The sequence below is a fragment of the Hevea brasiliensis genome, chromosome 11 (genome assembly GCF_030052815.1).
Source record: "Hevea brasiliensis isolate MT/VB/25A 57/8 chromosome 11, ASM3005281v1, whole genome shotgun sequence".
Lineage (NCBI taxonomy): Eukaryota > Viridiplantae > Streptophyta > Magnoliopsida > Malpighiales > Euphorbiaceae > Hevea > Hevea brasiliensis.
The window spans coordinates 69,009,538-69,033,340 of NC_079503.1; the positions used below are offsets into that span (position 1 = coordinate 69,009,538).

General features: G+C 33.9%; 1 long non-coding RNA gene across 1 annotated transcript in view; it reads right to left on the reverse strand.

Moving 5' to 3' along the window:
* Positions 1-12,515, reverse strand: part of LOC131170440 (uncharacterized) — a 30,682-nt gene extending 18,167 nt beyond the window's left edge. Inside the window, exon 1 of the long non-coding RNA XR_009141189.1 lies at positions 12,350-12,515. This is a non-coding gene — a long non-coding RNA (uncharacterized LOC131170440). The remainder of the gene's footprint in view (positions 1-12,349) is intronic.
* Between the last annotated feature and the right edge of the window lie 11,288 nt (positions 12,516-23,803).

A 23,803-nucleotide genomic window follows, 5' to 3' on the forward strand; every position in this document is an offset into this window, starting at 1 on the left:
TGACTAAACAGGAATGCACCTTAGCTGATTTACTCAACATGCTGGTTATTGCCCAAAAGAATATGTCGGGCAATAAAGGAAAAGAGGTAGCTTTGATTGCGTCTTCTTCTGCTGGAAAGTCCAACAAGAAGAAGGGCAATAAGAAAAAGAAACCTCAGATTCCTGGTCCTTCCAAGAAAATAGCTAAATAGAAAAGGAAGACTAAAGCTGATGTAGGCAAAGGAAAGTGTTTCCACTGCCAAAAGGATGGGCCTTTGGAAAAGGAACCGCCTGGAGTATGTTGCTTCTCTGAAGGACAAGAAGGATACACCTTGGAAGGTATGTCCATATCTTGTTATTTAGATTACGATGATACTCATAGTTCATCTACAGCTTGGGTTTTAGATCTTGGTGCGGTTCTCACATTTCTAATGATATGCAGGAACTAGCAAATAGTAGCAGCTTGCGTTCTCAAGATGTTAGAGTCCGGATTGGCAATGGCTCAACTGTTGAAGCTTTAGCCATAGGATCTAAATCTTTTTACATGTTTGGACATGTTTTGTGTTTGGATAATATTTTATATGTACCTGATGCTTTTAAGAACATCATTTCTATATCTAGTTTGACTAGAAATGGCTATGAATTTCAGTTCACAGATAATGTTTGCAATATTTATTTTGGAAATAAATATGTTGGTTCGGGTTATATGAATGATGGTTTTTATTATTTGGATAATAATGATAAACACAAATTGAATGCAAGTGATCTAAAAGAATGCAATGCCATGGTGAAAACCAACTCAAGTTCAAAATATATTTGGCACTTAAGGTTATGTCATATTGCAGAAGATAGGATTGCAAAACTGGAGAAAATGGGGATTCTATCCTCATTGGGCTCTGAGCCTACTCCAACTTGTGAATCTTGCCTTCAGGGCAAAATAACTAGATCAACCTTTGTTGGACAAGGGCTAAGAGCTGAAAATATTTTGGAGCTAATACATAGTGATGTATGTGGTCCATTTAAAGAAATGGCTAGAGGGGGCTTTCATTATTTTATTACCTTTACTGATGATAAATCAAGATTTGGGTATTTATATTTGATGAAATACAAACATGAATCCTTTGAAAAGTTCAAAGAATTTAAATCTGAAGTAGAAAATCAAACAGGAAAGAGTATTAAAGCTCTTTGATCAGATTGTGGAGGTGAATATTTGAGTACTGAATTTGATGAATACTTGAGAGAGCATGGCATTGTTTCCCAGCTGACTCCTCCAGGAATGCCACAGCTGAATGGTGTATCTGAAAGGAGGAATTGTACCCTATTGGATATGGTACGTAGTATGATGAGCTATACTGATATGCCAATCTCCTTTTGGGGATTTGCATTAGAATCAGCTTTGTATATTCTGAATAGGATTCCATCAAAATCAGTTTCTTCCACACCTTATGAGATATGGCATGGAAGAAAACCAAGTCTTAAGCATGTTAAGATTTGGGGTTGTCCAGCTTATATCAAAAAGCTGAACACTGATAAATTGGAGACCAGATCAGAAAAAGGTCGATTTGTTGGACATCCAAAATATAATTTTGGATATTATTTTTATTTGCCTACTTCACAAAAGGTTGAGATAAGTAGAGATGCCACATTTCTTGAACAACAGTTTGTTCAAGAAGGAGGCAAAGGAAGGCAAATAGAGTTAGAATTGGAGAATTCTGACCAACCAACAGATCAGATGGATATAGATCCATCTAGTCAACCTATACCCATTGATGAAACATCTACAGCTGTTCCTCGTAGAACAACCAGGGTATCTCACCCTGTGACACCCCTTACCCGACTACAGTGTAGCCGAGCAAGTTATGCCACTCAGTGTGCCGAGCACTCTATTTTATCTTAATTCATTTTTATTCTTCCTTTTTAATATAACTTGTGAAATATAATTTATTTAACCCTTTTGTCGAAATTATAATTTATTTGAGGTTCCGAAAATTTTATAGAAAATTCGGCGGAGTACCGGCTAAAAATGGAGAAAACAGTTCTTCGGAACCTGTGAAAAACACTTCCAATATTCATATATTCGTATTCAATTACTTTCAAACTCCAATAATCATCATCTCAACATTTGTCAACCATTCATTTCTCAATTTCAATTTTCAATCATTCATCTCATTTAATAGTCATGTAACAATCACAGATCAATATTCACTTTTCCATTTACAAACACAAATTTGCATTATTTACATGAAAATCAAAATACATTACATAAGTTTCATTACATATGAGAAAATCAAAATTTATTACAGAATGCCTAAATGACACCTAGTGTCCTACCAATGCACTGCAGAAGTTGAGGTGACACGGACACTATGCAGAACTGTGAACGACCTTACCCAATCTGTGGTCTACTGGGCCCTCTGTCCAAATCTTCAGTACCTACGCGTTGCAAAAGCGACGCGCTAAGCATAAAGCTTAGTGGTACCAATAATACAAGAAAATACAATATGCAAATAAAAATAATAATTTCCTTGCTATTGTGTTCATAAGAAATGAATAATTACTAACTTATTGTGTAGTCGAGGGCTAATCATGTTTCATGATATTAACTTCTTCATGCATTTCGTTAATTATTTTCTTCATGATATTGAGCTTCTTTGTATTTTTGTAATCATTCCTGATACTTAATTTTCGTATTTTCTTTAATAATCAGTTCAATCACAGTTATACTTTTCCATGCCCAAGTAACCTACACTGGACGACTGGACTGGATAACGGGTCGTTGGCACTGGAGACCGCGGTGCCTCGGGCCGTCATACCATGGGACGCAGAACGTCAACCACGTATGCAGTCAGTATGGCTAAAAAGCCATGATATCACATAATCGGGCATAAAAGCCATGAATACGGGCATAAAGCCATGAATACGGGCATAAAGCCATGAATACGGCATAAAGCCTTTCGCAGTACTGCTAAAACAATACCCTATTGGCATGCCAACCTATCCAAACCAATCACATTAGGCCTACTAGGGCATTTTGCACTTTTAAGTTTCACAATTTTTGAATTTCAAGTTTTCATGTCACTATTCATTTCATTAGTCAACTAAAATGTTGACTTTTGCATAAACAATAGGTATATTGGTTTTAGTACTCCCAACATACCACATTTTGTATTCAAAACTTGTTGGTTTTGGTCACTTTCTCAAAGCTTAGGTCATTTTGGCAAAATTGACAATTTTTGGTTTTGGTGTCACTATTCACCTCATTGGTCAACAAAAATGTTGACTTTTGGATAGAAAATAGGTGTATTGGTTTTAACACCCCAAACATACCACATTTTGTATTTAAAACTTGTTGGTATTGGTTGCCAATACCATTTCTAAGCTTAATGCTAATTGAACAAAAATTTTCAGATTTGGTGCTTCATCTTTACTGTTCCATTTGTTATTTTTACAGTGGGAATTTGAGGAAATGGTAAACATGAAAGTTGTTCCTTATTCTGTCTAGTTGAATTTCCTTTTTTGAATCACTCCATTTGGAGTTTTGTAGCTCAAGTTATGGCCAAAATAAGTTTACTGTTCACGTCACTGTTCATGCTGCACTTTTGGGTTTTGGCAGATTTTGGTCCAAATTTGGTCAGTAATTTGATCAAGTTAAGTTCATAATTTGGCCTAACTTTCTTCATATGAAATGTTCTACTATGCCTTAGGTTTTCATCGGTTCAAGAATCGCCTAAATCCGAGTTTTCTAGAGAGAGTTATAGCCATCCAAACATTACTGCTCAAATGAAAATTCTGGAAATCTCAAGACTGATAAACTTCACTTTGCTCAATGATTTGATTAGGTTAATGGCATAATTTAGATTGGTGTCCTTCATGAAAGTTGTTTGTCTATATCTTATCTTGTTGCTTTAAAAATTTCAGGTCAATTGACCATATCTACAGTGAGTTATGGCTTACTGTTCATTTGGTCATTTCTGCAGGGGCTGTTTGCAGGGTATCCGGATTTGGGGCCAACTTTTGGTCCTCTTGCTTTGGTCTTTTGGGCATGGTTTCTTCAGCAAAAATGTGCCATTATAAGCCTAGTTTTATGTCCAATTGGCCAAACATCAATTGGACTAACACAGCCCAAGTTATGGCAGTCCAAGTGGACTGAATTTTGATCACTCTCTTTGCACTAACAAGCGACCTACACATTCACTTGGCTATACTATTTTTCAGTCCAATTCATGGTCAACATACCTAAAATGGTCACTAATTGACCCTTATAATGTTCTTTCACAATTTCATAAGCTAAATCCAAGTTTCACAACTCAAAACCCTAATTTCCATTATAAATTTTTACAACTACCTTAATTAATCACTTTCATTCCTTACATATATATATATATATATATATATATATATATATATATATATATATATATATATATATATATATATATATATATATATTTTAAACATACTCTCTAGTTCACTCTAAGTCCATCAAGACACTCAATCATGTTCCTTCTTTAGGGCTGCCAAAAATCATGGTGGTCATACACATAACTTTTATTCATTTAAGTTACAAATTCATACTTGTTTCAAGTCTCTAGCATGGGATTAAAGAGTTTTAAGTATATATGTGCACTAACCTCTTGTAGGGCAGAATTTTCCCAAGTTAATCTTCACTTTCTTTCCCTTTCTAGGCTGCCAAACACTTCCCAAGAGGTAGAGACAAGTTTTTAGTGAAGGGACTTAGGGTTTTATAGTGCAAATTCATGGGAAAATGGAAGTAATTAAAGAAAACTTCTATGGAGGGTTATAGAGGAGAGGATCACGTTTTGAAGAAGAAGATGGTTGCTTGTTTTTGGTCTTCCTTGGTCTTTATTTATCTCTTTTATTAATTAGTCAAATGGTTACTTAATTGTGATTGGTTATGGCTTTTAAATGACATCATCAAGATGTCATAAATTGCTTTTTATTTCATTTTCCTTTTCTTTTATCCACTACTCATTTCCAATTTCATTTTTAGTAATGTTTATTCATATTTTATGTCATATTAATTATTTACTTAACTGGACAAGTCGGCCAAAAATCACCTCTGAAGGCGAAATGACCAAAATGCCCTCCGTTTGGCTTAACGGGTCAAAATTGTCTGTACCGATTGAAAAATTTTTCTAAATATTTTCTTGGCATTCTAATGCCATAGGAACCTCAATGACACTTCTCTGGAGTCCCAAAAATTATTTTATGAAATTTTCCCCGAGTCTAGGGCTCCTAATTGCGAGAACCGCAAATTTCCTCTGGGTTACCCGTCGCTTGGGCACCGGCTCGTTTAACTCGGTTGTATTTTATTTCTAAAATTTTTACTAAATTTTTCTTATTAATATTTGAGTTAATTATGGTTCCTGACTTTAGTTTAAATATTTTTCCGGACGTTCTAGCTGTTCGGACCGACACCGGTCACCGGAATAGTAGAATATACGGAGTTGCTACCGGGAGGGTGTTACACACCCACCAGTGAGATATGGTTTCCTTCATGAAGAAGAACAAGAGTTGTCTACTCATGAAGAAGTAGATCATGGAGATGATCCACTTACCTATGAAGAAGCTATATCAAATATAGACTGTTTAAAATGGATTGATGCTATGAAATCCGAGATTGATTCCATTTATAAGAATCAAGTTTGGGATTTTGTTGACCCACCTGAAGGTATTGTACCTATAGGGAACAAATGGGTTTTCAAGAAGAAAATTGGTTCTGATAGAAAGGTAGAGACCTATAAGGCAAGGCTAGTAGCAAAAGGGTTTCGCCAAAGGCAAGGAGTCGACTGTGAGGAGACTTTCTTGCCTATTGCCATGCTTAAATCAATTAGGATTTTATTAGCAATAGCTGCATACTATGATTATGAGATTTGGCAGATGGATGTCAAAACAACTTTTCTCAATGGATACATTGAAGAAAACATTTTCATGGAACAACCTAGGAGTTTTGAATCCCAAGATGGTTCCAAGGTATGCAAGCTAAAGCGATCCATTTATGGGTTGAAACAAGCTTCGAGGAGTTGGAACATCTATTTTGATGAAGCCATTAAATCCTTTGGTTTTATCAAAAATGAGGATGAGCCATGTGTATATAAGAAGGTTAGTGACAGTGCTATCACTTTCCTTGTCTTATATGTGGATGACATACTGTTGATGGGTAATGACACAGGTATGTTGACAACTATAAAGGTATGGTTGTCAAATACATTCTCCATGAAAGACTTAGGGGAGGCAACCTATATTCTTGGGATTCGCATCTATAGAGATAGAGCGAAAAGAATAATTGGTTTATCCCAAAGTCTATACTTGGAAAAGGTGTTAAAGAGGTTTAACATGCTTGATTCCAAGAGAGGATTGTTACCAGTGAGACATGGTATCCACCTTTCTAAAGAGATGTCTCCAAAGACACCTGAAGAAAGAGATAAGATGGCCAGGATTCCATATGCTTCGGCTATTGGAAGTTTAATGTATGCAATGTTGTGTACTAGGCCGGATATCGCATATGCTGTTAGTTTGACTAGCAGGTATCAATCCAATCCAGGTTTGGAACACTGAATAGCTGTCAAGAATATCCTTAAGTACTTGAGAAGAACTAAGGATTTATTCTTGATTTATGGAGGTGGAGACTTGCAATTGGATGGTTATACTGATTCTGACTTCCAATCAGATATCGATGATAGAAAGTCTACCTCTGGATATGTATTCATTTGTAATGGAGGTGCAGTCAGTTGGAAGAGTTCCAAACAGAGCACGACTGTAGATTCCACTACAGAGGCTGAGTATATTGCCGCATCAGATGCTGCAAAGGAAGCTGTTTGGATAAAGAAGTTCATGACAGAACTTACAGTAGTTCCTTCCATTGAGTCAGCAATTCCACTACACTGTGACAACAATGAAGCAGTCATACAGGCTAAGGAACTAAGGTCTCACCCAAAATCCAAACACATAGAAAGGCACTACCACATTATCAGAGATATAGTTGGGCAAGGCGATATAGCCATGCAGAAAAATAACATCAGCTGAAAAAATCCAGCTGATCCATTCACTAAGCCTATGTCACAGACTCAGCTAGACCGACATCTTGAGAAGATAGGTCTAAGATATTGTAATGAATGGCTCTAGTGCTAGTGGGAGATTGTTAGTAGTATGCCCTAGAGTATATCATTTAGTATGTATCTTGTACATATTTTATTAATAAAAGGCATTTCCACTTTTCCGTTTACATAATATATTTATGTGTAATAGAAAAGGTCCATTGATATTTTGTTAGAAATTCTATTCTTAAGTTGTTAAGAATATGAATGACAGTATTTCTAGTACAAAGTATCATAAATAGGTTCACAATCAAGGATACTTCATAATAAGGACATGACTTATCCAGAAAGATTGTATTCATGTTTGTTACCAAGTTATTTATATGAGATATAAATAAGATAGAATGGTAAGTCTCATGCCATATGACAAACATGATAGGCATTTATAAATGATAAGTAGGCCGAACCAGTGACACTTATGACAAGCACATGGAGCTTACTCTTGTTAATGTATTGTCATAAATCATATCAGTGCATATAATCTTTAGACCTGAGATAGCACAGTTATCTTGTATATAGGTGGTTTGAGTTTGATACTGCTTTCATACTTGTACTATGTATGGGTATATGGGCATGTGTTGACTCTTACTAGTTATATATGGAGGTAGGTGTTGATCAAGATGGAATCTGTTCCTCTAAGTAAATAGAGATAAAATCCTATGTTCATTTAATTGTTCTTGATGTTTCAAGTTCCTGGCCAGGACAGATAGATTTATTCAAAAAAGAGTTTCTGATGAGAAAAATCTTTTTAATCAAGAACTGGAATTAAAAGAGAACATAATATTCATAGCAAATGGAGTTTGACATAAACCATGACTCTAGCTTGAGTTGGGATTTTGTAACAGAGAGATTCTAGTGCATGGTAACATATGATTATAGGTTCATTTAAGGTAAACCTTATTACTAATTGGGTTTCCATGGCATGCTATGCTAGGTGTTAACCATGGTCTATGAGGTGCATAAAATGATTTAGAGAAATCATTTATGGTAAGAAAGAGTTCTGATGATATTAAGAGTTGATATCATGTCTCATTGCCAATCAGTGATGAGCCTAGTAAGTCACACACATACACAAGTTATCACCTAATTAAATATGATTTAATTAATTAATTAAAGAGTTTAATTGATTAATTAAATAGGTTTGGTTTGCAATTAGATTGCAAAGTCCCTAGCATGACTTGAAACCAAATCTAGATTATTGGATGTGTAGTATAAGTTAAATTTATATTTAAAGTGTTTAAATATGAATTTAATCAATGAAAAATTAATTAATAGAGATTAATTAATTAATTTATATTTGATATAAATTGATTAGAAAAAGAGAAATAATTATTTTGGGTTGAGAACTCAAAATTAAGACACAGGGGCATTTTGGTCATTTCACAGTGTGACACGTGGCACCATGAGATGGTGATACATGGGATTACACATAAGCTTGCCAAATGTGTTTAATCATGTAAGATGATTAATATTAAGATTAAATATAGGTTTGACACTTGGCACAATGTGATTGGGTCACTTAAACCTAGAGCTAATCAAAGGGTGACATGTGGCAAGGGTTTAATGTGTTAACCTAGCTATATAAGTGTTGTTATGAAAAAAGAAAAGCAACCAGCAGCCACTCCTCCTTTGTCACGCCATTTTGAGGCTCTCCATCTATTCTTCTTCATCTCTCATCAATTCAAAGAGATTAGCCATCAATCTCTTGAATTAAGAACACTAGAAATTGTTTCTAGTGTCCTGTTTACATCTTTAATCTCTTAAAAGGCAGAACTTGAATTTCTAATTAATAGAAAAAGCTTTAGAAGCTGTTCAAGGGTTGCCATAGGTGTTCTTGGTGTCGACAAGCTAGAGGGACAACATCTGGTGTCCTGAAGACGAATCTCAAAGGCACAGACACGCTGCAGTACATCAAGAGGTTAGTGTAATCGTTCTTGATTTAATCTAGAGTTCTAAAATTAATCTGATTAATTTTAAAATCTTAAATGGCAAATACAGATCCAAAAAACATATTAAAAGAGTTTTAATATGTTGTTTATCATTGAAATTAAATAGATAAAAATAAATCTTGCATGATGCATGTGACCCTAGGTGAAAATTTTTGAATTCAATGGTATAAACTTGTGTTTTTCACGCTTCGGTTCCTTCATGTCTTCCAAACCCTAGGTGCCAAAACCCCAACTACCTAATTGTTACATTTCACTAAATCAAAGCCTACCAACATCATTCCTCAACTCACTTAAGCTTTCATACATATTGAATTCAATCAAAACACAAGCATATTCATAGCAAACCCTAGCTGGCCAAATTTACTTCTAGTCCTCCAACAATTATTTTCATTTCATTTTAAGCATAATTCTAAGTTAGTTAAGCTATAAATACAATAATTAAACTATAAATTCCATGTTTAGCTACTAACCTTGAATGAAGCTTCCCAACCTCTTACTTTTCTAAATTTTCTCCTTTTCTTTCTTCTTCAATCTTCTTGTCAAGTGGTAATAGCAAGTTTTAATCAAGAATCTTGAGGAATTTATGGGAAATTTTGGGGTTTAAGAAGCTTAAAATTAAGCTTCCATGGAGGTTTGTGAGAGAAAGGGAGAGGGAAGGAGTGCCACGGCAAGGAGAAGAAGAAGAAGTTAAAAAAAAATCTTTTTAATTTTTGTTTTTATTCCACATAATTGACTTGGTCAAAAAAAGAAAAAAAATTTAAATAAATTAAAAATCAATTGATGTCATGCACATGATGTCATAAATCCATTTTCTTTTCTTTTCTTTTATGTGTTTTTAAACTAATTTAATTTACAATTATCCAATGATAATTTCAAAAAATTTAATTATTAAGCTTATTGCATCATGCATGATGTAACAAACCTTTTCACTTTTTCAACTTTTCTTTTTCTTTTTTTTTATTTATTTTTCTTTAGTTCTTTAATTTAATTCCCGATTTCAAAATTTTCTTTTCTCTAATTTTATTTGACAATTAGGTCAGGAGTCAGCTCTCGGGGTCAATTGACCAAATTGCCTCTTGCCGGTTCGATCCGGTTTGTAAATAATTCAATATTTCTTTCGGATCTCTAACCTAATTATTTGACTAGCTTAACAGTTCTTTTTCGTGATTTTCTCTTTTCTACTATGTTCATAATAGTCCTAAGGACCGCAATGTCACATTTTACAGTACGAAATTTGAGTTTAAATCGACTTCGTAGTCCTTCCCGAGAAGGTCACCCATCGCTGTGACTCTCGGCTCATTTAACTTCTTATGTTCTATTTTTCTTATTTATACTTAACTAACTGGCAATTACTAATTATTTGTGTTCAGGGTTTATCTAGTTGTCTTAAGTGTGGTTTTAATCCCCTAAATTATCCGGATCGACACTGGTCTCCGGAATAGTGAAATATACCAGGCTATGCAAATAGGGGTGTTACATGGGCTGATCCCTCTGATGTAGTAAATGGTCCAGAAGGGCATGGATTTATACAATCCTTAGCAAAATGACCAGTCTCTCCACAATTAAAACATGTTTCTATGGCTCTATAACATACCCCACTATGTGGTTTACCACAAGTTTTATAAAGTAAATCTGACAGCACATTTCTGGGTTTCTGCTGAGTTTGCTAACCAGATCGGGGTGGTTTTTGTCCAGAAGATCTATCTCTATTGACTTAAACTCAAAGGTCTTATATTGGCATGGTCCTTAATTAGGTCAATGGCTTTGACCTTAAATTCTGATCTTATACATTTATAATTTGAGGAAGTTGTCTAAAACAAAGTTTTAGGTCACTTTATTAGCTTTCCAGATTGGTATGGCTCATTACATTGGGAGATTTCTTGTGGGAGATATGCCTATTTGAATTTTTTGGACTTAATAGTCAATTATACCAATTTCAGATTTTATACATCAACTTGATCAAACTAATTGACCTATTTTTCTTGGTTTTTGGGTTTTGGTCCAATTACCAATTTTGTAGGTCTATGTCTTATTGAATTTTTGGCACTGATTTCAGGTCATTTGGAGTTTTCTGGACCAAGTTATGGTCATTTTACTAATGCTGGTCAAGTTGCACTTATTTGACAATTCTGGGTCACTTTTAGGTCAAAGTCAATTCGACCAGTTTTTGTAACCCAAATTTGGCGATCATTTTGACTTGGTAACTGGCATTTCTGGGCTTGGTGGTCTTCACCAAAGTTGTATCCCTATGTCTAAACTTTCCAACGGTATAAATTTCAGGTCATTTGGACCTGTTTTGGGTGAGTTATGACCAAAAGACTAATTACTGTTCATAAGGTCAAATTCTGGGTTGTAATGTTACCAATCCGGATTAGGTCAATTTTCATGTCACTTTCCGGACAGAATTTAGGTATGCTTTTCTTCATGAAGGTTGGCCTATTTTGTGTCTAGTTTTGCCTCCAATTGGCTTCATACCAATTGGGGCCATAATTTCACACTTACAGCTCAATTTAACTACTACCCTTGTATACTTCTCTCAAGACCAATCACATATATTTTTACTTGATAAATCTCATATCAATTCTGATTTGGTATGGTACCAAATCCATTCCTCACTTTACATTATAGTTAATTTGGGCAGTATATAACCAATTGACAACACACCAATTACACTTCCAATTCACAAAATCCAATTCTAATAATATATACACATAATCACTCCTAACCATTATATATAAATTCACTACTAAGTTACATACACATTTAGCAATCTTTAAGATCACAATTCATCAAATAACTTCATGAATTCAAGCATTCATCAAGAAGTCTCAAGGCTACCGAATTGCTCCAAAGTGCAAAAGTTTCCCATAATTGCTTCAACACTAATTTTTCACTTGCTCAATCATCACTTACACAAGAAGTTAACTTGCGAACACCTTAAATCATATTAATTAACATTAATTCTCCACAATACATGTAAGAATAGCTCATTAAATATACAATTCCATAGTTGTCCACTTAAGCAATTACACATAAATTTTCAAATTCAAAATCAATTTTCAATTCAATTACTCAACTTCAACATACACCTACAATTAACCTACTAGAACTTTTATTTACTTCAAACATCATCAATTCCCATCAAATTCATGTGAAAACAATTCAAAGCCCTTTAATCACCATGGCTGCTGAAAACGGAGCACCTCCATAACTCATCAAAACCTTCAATTCCTTCTATAAATCCACTCACCACAACACCAACATAAACTTTAACAAAGAAAGGAAGAAAAATGGGACATGTACCTCAAATTGAACTTGTCAAACTTCTTCAAATCTCTCCCTTTTTGCTCCCAAAATGCTGCCCAAGGTGAGTACTCCAACTTTAATGAAGAAGACTTGATATTTGGATGGCTTGATCTTGAGTGGATGAAGCTCCACACATGGGATGGCAATGGAGTTTCTTTGGAATGAAATGGGTTCGGCAATTTGAAGATGAAATGAGGAAGAAGAAGTGAAGTGGCCAGCCTTGTCTTTATGTGCTTTTTATACTTCACTTAGTGGAGCACTAAGTCTAATTAAGCATTTAATTAATCTAAGTTTCCATAATTATAATTAACACCCTAATTTCTCACTATTTACATTTCATTTCTAGTTTTCATTTTTCATGGGGTTTTCAAACTTTAATTTCATTTATTTTTCATGGACATTTAGGTCAAAAGCTAACTCGGGGTGTCAATTGACCAAAATGACCATATTCGATTTGTATTCCCGATTTTTCGATAACACCGATTTTTGTTGGTTTCTTGATTTTTTGTTTTTCTTTGTATTAATTAATTAAATTTTCTTCGACATTTTCTAAGTTAATTATACCACAATAGATGTTTGTTTAAGTCTCAAAAATATTTTCTAGGGTTTCTCATGGTCCAGGGCTAGTCAACGGTACTTGCCGCAACTTCCCGGTGTGGTCACCTATCGCTAGGGTGTCAGCTCATTTAACCTAGTTTCATTTCCTCTCTTTTATTTTTCCTTAATTTTTCTTGTATTTTATTTTTATTTATTTCATCATTTTATGCCTGTTTATTATCACTGAAGTGTAGTTCCAAACATCCTGACTTGTCCAGACCGACATTAGGTCACTGGAGTAGTCGAATGTACGGACTACGTAAAGTGAGGGTGTTACACAATATACCAACATTTAATGGTACTATGTGCCCATGTATTGCCTAGACACATGTGTCAGATTGGATAGATTGGCATGCCTATAGGGTATTGTTTTAGCAGTACTGCATAAGGCTTTATGCCTGTATTCATGGCTTTATGCTCTCACTCATGGCTTTTATGCCTGATTACTTGTTGTCATGGCTTTTAGCCATACTGATATGTTATCATGGCTTTTTAGCCATACTAATTGCATACGTGGTTGACGTTTTACATCCCATGGTATGATGGCCCGAGGCACCACGGTGTCTAGTGCCAACGACCCGTTATCCAGTTTAGTCAACCTGTCATAGGTTACTTGGGCAGTAAAATTTATTGAAATGAGTTAAGAATAATAGCAATTGAAAATATTAGCAATTAAATAAAAGAGTAAGAATATTTAAAATAAATTAGATGAGTTATTTAGTATAAAGAATTGAAATGAATTGGAACGATATTAAAATTTAATTATTATGAAATAATCTGCGATAACCTAGAAAGTATTGAATGAAATGATAAAAAGATTTGCAAAAGAGATATAAGTATATTACTACTGTGACTTTAGGAATAAATTGCTTCTTAAGAGGAATAAATTAGAATGAAAGATAGTTGATACTAGAAGTATTATATTAAATTAGATTAAATTCTAGAGTATCCAAAGTATAATCCATTTCTTTCTTTATTTGTATATTATTTTCTTTGTCATATTATCGCACCACTAAGTAGCAATGCTTAGCGCGATGGATTTGTTTTCTCACGCAGGTACTGAAGATAAAGCCCAAAGGATATTAGATTGGGATTTTTGAGTCCAGATCTGCAGAAGTGTCAGAAGTGATTAAGGTTGTCACCTCCTCAGCAATGCATGTAGCTAGGGCATATGTAAATCACATTATGTATTTTGTATGTAAAAATATTTCATATGTTGTAATGTAAACTAAGAATTTATAAGTAATATTTATGTGATGTAAATTAATAAATTGATTAGTTCATATGTAATTAATTTATATATCATGTAAATTATGTAATTATGTAAATTAATGAATATGTATGGAAATGAATGAATTTGTACAAATGAGTATGTGATTTGTAAAAATTGAATGTGAGATGACTATGATGAGTATGAATGATATTTTCATTGATAATATATTATTGAAAATTTCAAGCAGGTGAATAGTGAATCATGTCAAACGATAATAAAATAGGGGAAACTCCGCTGGTTTCTCCATAGAAAAATAATTGATATTAAAATATAACAAGTTCAAAATTATTAAAAGCATAAAGTAAGATAAGTTAGGGTACTCCAGCACCGAGTGTGACATCCTAATATGGCGTCTTCATTGGGTTTGTATTCATTGTGACGAGATTACTCTTATCAAAGCTTACATTCCATAGTTATCCACTTAATTTTTGTCTTTTATTACTGTTGCATCTTAATTCATAAAATACTAAAAAGAAATCCTTTCTTTTTCTGTTGAAGTTTGATTTGGGTCTTATATTGCTTAATTTTGGCTTATTCTTATTCCTTGATTCATTCAAGCAGAATTTCTTATCTTTTATAACTAATCAATTTCATTCTCTCCTTCACAAGGCACATCAAATATCATATTATCTTCTCCATATTTCTTAATTGTATTTTTTTTTTTACCTAAAAGATACTATATAATTAAAAACTAAAAATTATATTATACTAGATAAAAACTCACGCAATGCAGTGATTCCTATTTAAATAAATATATTTCTATATTTATAAAGAAAATTTAGAAATATAAAATAAAAAAATTGTGATAAATACAAATACAACATAATATGACAAAGTATAACGACTTATATATTTATGAAGAACATTTAAAAATAAAAAATAAAAAGTGCAATAAATACATTACAAAGCATGATAGGCTTAACTTTTCTTTCAAAAAGTATGTCAATATTTAATTGAAATTAATTAATATGGCATACATCAACAACTTCTAGTCATTTACAAGTTCTGCCATTATTGATAGATCTCCAAATACATTTCTTTAGGAAATGCTCTTTCCAACCCATGTATAAAATGAAAAATAGTTGCTTTAGCAGAAATACATACCTTAGAAAAACACCCTTGATCACAGTAGGTGCTACAGAACAAAAGAAAAAATAGAATCACCATGAGTAAAAGATCCAATTAGAATTAAATGACAATAAATGAGTAAACAAAAAGGGGAGAAAAAGCCTCTCTATCTCTTTATACACAACACTTGGTGTAAGTCATGATCAAAATAAATTTCCTCATTCCTAACCAATACAAATTAGCCAAGATTAATTAGTCAAGCTAAGCTTGTATAGTTGAAAATAAAACTTTATTGATAACTATGAACTCCTAGATAAAAATGACCTTTTAATTTTTTTTTTTTTTTTTACTTTGTCCCCCTATCTGAGAAGCAAGAATAGAGCTCAATAGTTAAGCAACATAAGTTGGAAAATAATTCAAATAAACAAAAATGCAAACTCAGTAAACAATCTTCATCACAATAGATGGTGTAAGAAAAAAAAACCAAGTTAACTAAATTCAATTTTTAGTGCTACAGTTATGAATGTGTTAGTGTCAAAGACAAAGCAAGAATTGGAGGAGATTTTGCAATATTTATATAGAAACTTAGGTAAGGTTATCTAGCAATTTGGCAAAGAGAACCAATGGTCCAATCTCTAACAAAAGCAACACTCGCTCAGAACCAATCCCATGGGCGTGTCCTAACAGCCATTATTACCTAAAAAGCATGGCAAAGAAAATCAATAATACCAAATTAACCTAAAAATTAAACTAAAAACCACCAAATTAAATAGATAAAGAAACCCATATTTGATTAGCACATAAGAAATTGAATAAACAGTTGCACATAACTGAAACAAAAAATCAATGAATATGGAGCAAAAAAACAACATCGATTTGGATCCTGCATGGTTGTAAGAAGAAGGAGGGAGCTTAGCGCCAAGACTGAAGGAATGAATCCAAAAAAACCAAAAATGAGAGAACAAAAAATAAAGAACGAGTGTGAAACTTGAATAAATATGGGAGTTTTTACCTCTCAAGGTAGTCACGGAAGAGGCTGAGGGAACAATCACTAAGAATGAAGGGATTTTATTTACATTTTTCAATGAAAGGGTTTAGTTTTTTGAGTTTAGTTGCATCCATTTTGTGTGTGGTATGGTAGAGGGAGAAATTAATCAAAGTGTTGAGAATGGAGGAAAAGAAACTGAAGAGACAAAGTGTAGAGAAGTCCTGGACAAAACAGATTGAGTCTAACCCATGCAATTGGAAGCCAGACCATTCCCTCTCTCTCATCCTCTCATGTTTTAGCCCTCATTTTCTATCACTGCTGAATATTTTTGCAAATCTGTACAAATCTACCCAAATCTCATAGGATCGATCATATCTTTCAGACACAAAATAAAAATGGGGAGCTTTTTACCATGCCTGTGTACTGTAGAAACCAAATTATTAGAAAGGGGTTAGTGATCTAAAAATTACTAAATAGGGGTGAAATGGGTTGAGGTGAACTGGGATTGGCTAATTATGATCCAGGATGCTAGCCATACTAGCAGCCTGGACTTAGGACACGAACTAAACTGGCATGCACTGGGTTGTAGCAGCTTCACAGATTTTGCAGAGAATCTCTACAGTGTCGTCTTGTCAAACAGGTACCTTGGACGTTATTATTATTGATTTTAATCAGCATTTTGCTCCCTCAACGAATCTCATCACATCAAAGGCAATGAGCAAAGCGAGTAGGGGCATCGGTTGCTAATCATGGTAGTGTCCAAGGGAGCGGGAAACCAATATAAGTAGCGTCCAGATCACATCTGCCATTTACTACCCCTAACGTCCCCACCCACACTCATTTATCCCTCACGCAACCCTCAACCCTCACATAATAAGCAGAAAAAAAAATTTTCACTTGTTTCACAATTTCTAATCCCTCTCATCTCTGTTCTTGGTGGACCAACTCTTCTTGGTGGATCAGCACTCAATGGATCAACACTCGGTGGACAAGCAAGTAGTGTGGTAGAAGAGGTTTGTCTCTTTTGTGGGTGGAGCAGCATTGTGCTGGAGTGAAGTCAAGTTTCACCATTTTTGTTGCACTCTCAAACTTAAGGTATGTTCAAAATTTGTTGTATTGTGTATTGTGTTTTTTTTTTTGTATAAAATTGATGGAATGTTTGATAAATATGCATGCATGGGTTAGGAGGTTGGTTTTTGTTATATTTTAGTATTTAGGGTAAAATATAAGTAGTTGTTAAATTTTGGTATAGCTTAGAACATAGACATGGTAAAAAAATTTAGATAATAGTAAATTATTTTGACATAATATATTACAAAATTTAATTATCTAAACAATAATTTCAAACATATGAAAAAATTATTATAGACAAAATGAATATTTTCATACAAATTTAATTTGTAATATATTTTTTTTCAAGTTAAGTTTGTAATACTTTAGTAAGTTATAGATAAACGAAAATAATACAAATTATTTATAATAATATGAAAAATAAATAATATATATATATATATATATATATATATATATATATATATATATATATATATATATAATATTATAATGGTAGATTTTTGAATTTTAAAGTGAAAAGTTAGTTAGGGATGAATTACAATTTTTTACGTTAATTTATATTGTATGTAACAAAAATTAGAAATTATCAACTTTTTAAGGAGATTAATGAGAAAAAATTAGTTAAAGTTTTAGGAAAAAAAGAATTCATAGAAAATTGAGTTTATACTATATTATACTAAATAATTTAGAAAAAAAATATAATATAAATTTATATGATTAAGATTATATTAAAAAAATGAAAAAAACTAGGAAACTAAATTGTGGCCGAAAATAAATTTTACATCAATTGTAAGTTAGGTTTAAAAAAATTGAAATAGTTTAACCAAAAATAACAGTATAAGTTTATAAAAATATAATACTTAAAAGTTAAAAAAATATATATTATTTAGCTGGTATGTATATATATATATATATATATATATTGTAAAAATATTATAATGTTAGGCTATAGACCCCATGGCTGCTATTTACATGAGTAGGTATTCTAGGTCAAAGGTTTGATCCTTGGTGCATGTCTTTAAGTATATTTTTTTTTTAATTGAATGGATAATTGTTGTGAACATGACCGGTTTTTAATTGTTAAACTGAACTAGATCAATATCCGGTTCGATTTTTGTTAAATTGAAATAGAGTTAAATAGTTGTTTTAATGCTTCATTTAAATAATTTAACCTCTTATTTATCAAGAAAATGTCAAATTCTATCTTTTGCTACTTTATACTGGGATGGAAAAATTATTATGCATGATGAAGGTTGTGAGTATTGTGGGGGTTCATCAACGGTTATTACTATTGGTAGACACATAGATTTTGGCACTTTAGGTATGAAAATAGTTTCATGAAATTGGACGTAAAGCTGGATGTGAATTTATATCAAATGTCTTATTCAGACAATCCATTGTTGAAAATGGCTTAGTGAAATGGGGCTGCATGGGTTTGAGGAACGATGACGATGTAAATATTATGTTCAATTTCATTGATGAAATTGAGGGATGTCATTGATTGAATTATATATTGACATTTTTTAATTGGGTGCATTTGCAAATGTTATTGCTGAAGCAGGACCATCAAATGTTAGTTCCATGGATGCAACTGCTTCTACGGATGCAAGTGATGAGACTGTTTTATGCTATAAAGTGTCTCAATTTGATAGCAACATACTTGAGGATACAGAATCTGATAACAGTGATTATTATCCTAATGATGTTGAGGATAACAACGAATTTGACCAATTATAGATTGATAGAGATGACACAGACAATCATGAGGATGGTGATCATTAAAATGAGGTCATAGTAGACTTGCCTTTGTGCTACAATACTCATGTTGTGAACCTAATAATGCTGCTTGTCCCCCCTTCACCTTACTATGAAATAGATTTTTCACTGCTAACGGTGGATCAATGGTCAAAATCACCATCTAGCTTAATTTGGGATCCATCAAAGGAGTTTGAAGTTGGAATGACATTCCCTTCTAGAGAGGATGTCCGAGAAGCTGACAAAAAATACCATTTACCTAAGCACCATGAGTTTTCTAATGATGAGACAAAGAGTAGAACACATGCCATCAGGTGCAAAGATAAAGAGAGCAATTGTAAGTGGAGATTATGTGCATCACAGTGAGAAGGATGTGATATATGGAAAATTACAAGATATCACGGAACCCATACATATGTTAATTCATCAGTCTCACGAGATCATAGGTAATTGGATAGCATATGTATATTTGATTTCATCTTGGCAATTGTATAAGAACAACCAAGCGAGAAGATAGCAACTTTACAAGTAGAAATCAAAGACAAGGTCAAATATATGCCAAATTATCGAAAAACTTAGAAGGCTAGACACGTTGCAATTGTTAAGATCTTTGGTGGTTGGGAGGAATCTTATGGAAGATTGCACCAATTCATGCTTGCATTATGCAAACAAAACCCTGATTGTTCGTTCTTGATTGAAGATAACCCTCTTTTTGTTAATAATAAATTAAATCTTGATTATAGGGTTTTTGATAGAATGTTTTGGATAATAAACAAACAATTGAGGGACTCAAGCACTGTCGACTTATTATTTTCATAGACTCAATGTTTTTATACAGGAAGTACAAAGAGCGTTTATTTTGTGCTTTGGCATTTGACGGCAATAACCATATTTTCCCTTTTTACATGGGCAATAGTTGATTGTAAAAACACAATGAATTGGGATTGGTTTATGTCTTGTTTCAGGGTATTTATGACAGACTACAAAGGTGTTTATGTTATATCAGATAGGCACATTAGCATAAAAAAAGCAATGCAGCAACATTGATGGCAGCCTCCTGATGGTCATCATCGATATCGCTTAAGACACATACTCAGTAATTATAACATGAAGTTTAAAATACCAATATGAGTGTAACACCCGCCCGGTAGCAACTCCGTACATTCTACTGTTCCGGTGACCAGTGTCGGTCCGGACAGTTAGAACGTTCGGAAAAATATTTAAACTAAAGTCAGGAACCATAATTAACTCAAATACTAATAAGAAAAATTTAGTAAAAATTTTAGAAATAAAATACAACCAAGTTAAACGAGCCGGTGCCCTAGCGAGGGGTAACCCAGAGGGAAGTTGCGGTTCTCGCAACTGGGAGCCCTATACCCGGGGGAAAAATTATAAAATAATTTTTGGGACTCCAGAGAAGGGTTATTGAGGTTCCCATGGCATTAGAATGCCAAGAAAATATTTAGAAAAATTTTTCAATCGGTACAGACAATTTTGACCCGTTAAGCCAAACGGAGGGTATTTTGGTCATTTCGCCTTCAGAGGTGATTTTTTGCCAACTTGTCCAGTCGAGTAAATAATATTATAACATAAAATATGAATTAATGTTGATGAAAAATTAATGTAAAGCTAGTAGAAAAGAAAAGAAAAGAAAAGAAAAATTAAAATAATGCCAAAAATGACATCATTAAGATGTCATTTAAAATTTTCCACCAATAGCCATATAACAAATACATATAAAGCAAATAAAAGAGACAAAATGAAGACCAAAAACAATTAAAAAACCAGCTGCCATCTCCTTCCATAAACCAGCCGAAATGTTGCTTGCCCTAAACCTCCATTAGACCTCACTTCCAAAGCTTAATTTCTCCCTTGTTACACCACTAAACCCTAACTTCTTTCATTAAAACTTGACCATATCTCTTGGGGAAGCTTTTGGCAGCCAAGAAGAGGGAAGAAAGTGAAGTTTTGAGTTGGGAAAATTCTGCCACTTAAAGGTTAGTGCATATTTGTATATAAACCTCTTTTAATCCATGAAGGTGACTTGAAATAAGTGAGATTTTGTAACTTAAATGAATAGAATTTGAGTATATGCACCCGATGGATTTCGGCTGCCCTAGGGAAGGAATAGAATTGGGTGTTTTTGATTGACTTGGAATGAACTACAAATCAAGTTTAAAGTATACAAACATAAGGATATTAATTTAGTTAGTTAACTAGGGTAGTTGTACACAAACTATGAATTTGAGCTAGGGTTTAGGAGAGAAAACTTGACTTGGCTTATGTAGTTGTTAAAGAACACTCTAATGGTCAATTAGTGACCATTTTAGGTAAGTTGACCACAATTTGGACTGAAATAATGCATGGCAAAGTGAATGTGTAGGCTTCCTAAAGACAGCAGCAAGGTGACTGAAATTTCAGTCCACTTGCACAGCCATATCTTTGGCTGTGTTGGTCCAATTGGTGTTTGGCCAATTGGACATGAAACTAGGCTTATAATGGCACATTTTTTCTGAAGAAACCATGCCCAAAAGACCAAAGCAAGAGGACCAAAACTTGGCCCCAATCCGGATACCCTGCAACAAAGACTGCAGAAATGACCAAATGAACAGTAACTGTTCATTTGGCCATAACTCACTGTAGATATGGTCAATTGACCTGAACTTTTTTACAGCAACAAGTTAAGACATAGACAAACAACTTTCATGAAGGAACCTACCCCAAATTATGGCCAGAACCCATTCAACCAAGTGATTCCAGTTACTGTTCATGTTACTGTAGATATGGTCAATTCTGCAGATTGGCAATCCGGCCAGCTGTGATTTTTGGACCATATCTAGAGCTACAAAAATCCAAATGCAGTGATTCAAAAAAAGAAATTCAACTAGACAAAATAAGGAACAACTTTCATGTTTTCCATTTCTTCAAATTCCCACTGCAACAGTGTCCAATGGAACAGTAAAGTTGAGCTACAAAAACTGAAAATTCTGCTTCCCTTAGTTTAAACTTTGAAATGGTATAAATGCTTAATGCCAACAAGTTTTGAATGCCAAATGTGGTATATTGGGAGTGCCAAAGTCAATGTACATATTTCCTACCCAAAAGTCAACATTTTTGTTGACCAATGAGGTGAATAGTGACACCAAAAACTTGAAATTCACAAATTGAAGAATTTAAAGGTTTCAAATGCCCTAGTATACCTAACAAGATTGGTTTGGATAGTTTGGCATGCCAATAGGGTTCATTAGCGATCGCACATGGCAATATGCCATTCTGATTTCATGGCTTTTAGCCATTCGACCTTGCATTGAGATTTGGCCTTGTGCTCGATATTATTCTGACTTGTTAATGCTCTGTTGCACACCGGGAGATGCATATGTGACCGATGGTGTGACGGCCCGAGGTACTAGATACCCAGTGCCAGTTTACCCGTTTATCCAGTCCAGTCGTCTAGTGTAGGTTACTTGGGCAAACCAAATGAATGAAAGTGGACAAAGTAAATGATATACAAATTCAAAACAAATAAAACATATACATTCACTACATGTTTATTTTCTTGCTATTTCTTTTATTTTATTATTGCACCACTAAGCATTATTGCTTAGCGCGTTGCTTTTGCCACGCGTAAGTTCTGGAGATACAGATCGTGAGCCCAGTAGACCGCAGACTGGGTGAGTCCATCCTGCAGTTCTGCACAGTGTCCGTGTCACCTCAACTTCTGCAGTGCATTGGTAGGACACTAGGTGTCATTTTGTCATTTTGTAACTAAATTTTTTTTTCTCATATGTATTTGGAATTATGTAATGTAATTTGAGCTTCATGTAAATAATGAAGATTTATGGTTATGTATGGAAGTAATTTGAGTATTTATTTGTTGCTTATACATATGAATACCCTAAGAATTGATGATTGAGAACTGAAATTGAGAATATTGGAGTTTGAGATGATGAGACATGAATATTGGAAGTGTTTTTCACAGGTTCCGAAGAACTGTTTTCTCCATTTTTAGCCGGTACTCCGCCGGATTTTCTTTAAAATTTTCGGAACCTTAAATGAATAATACTTTTGATAAATGGCTAAAATAAATTATATTTCATAAATTATATTCAAAAGCATGATATAAATTAATTAAGGTATATTAAAGTGTGCTGGTACACCGTGTGGCATTACTTACTCAGGTATACTGTACACGGGTAAGGGGTGTCACATTTAGTGGTATCAGAGCACGGTTTAGGCGTTTCTGGGCCTAGATTGAGTCCATACCATGCATTGCATTTGTAAGAGTCGATGTGACACTAATGCAGATCTGTTTATTTTTCTTATTTTGAATAGGATATGGACCCTTCATCTCAGAGAGCAGTTGAGGAGGAAGTGGAGAGTCATGCTCCACCTGCAGCAGCTGAGACTGGAGGAAGTGGAGAGTCATGCTCCACCTGCAGCAGCTGAGACTGGGGGTATGGGAGAACCTGCTCCACCAGCTCAAGCAGAGCCTGCTCAGCCTCCATAGGCCATGTTTCAGCAAATGGCCGATTTCTTTAGACAAATGGCCGGGGTAATGCCAGCACCACCACCACCACCACCAGCTCCACAGCAGAAATCACACCTGGAAAGGCTAAGAAAGTTTGGGGCAGTGGATTTCTATGGCAAGAGAGAAGATGATTCTGTTGCAGCCGAGAATTGGTTGAACAGAACAGGC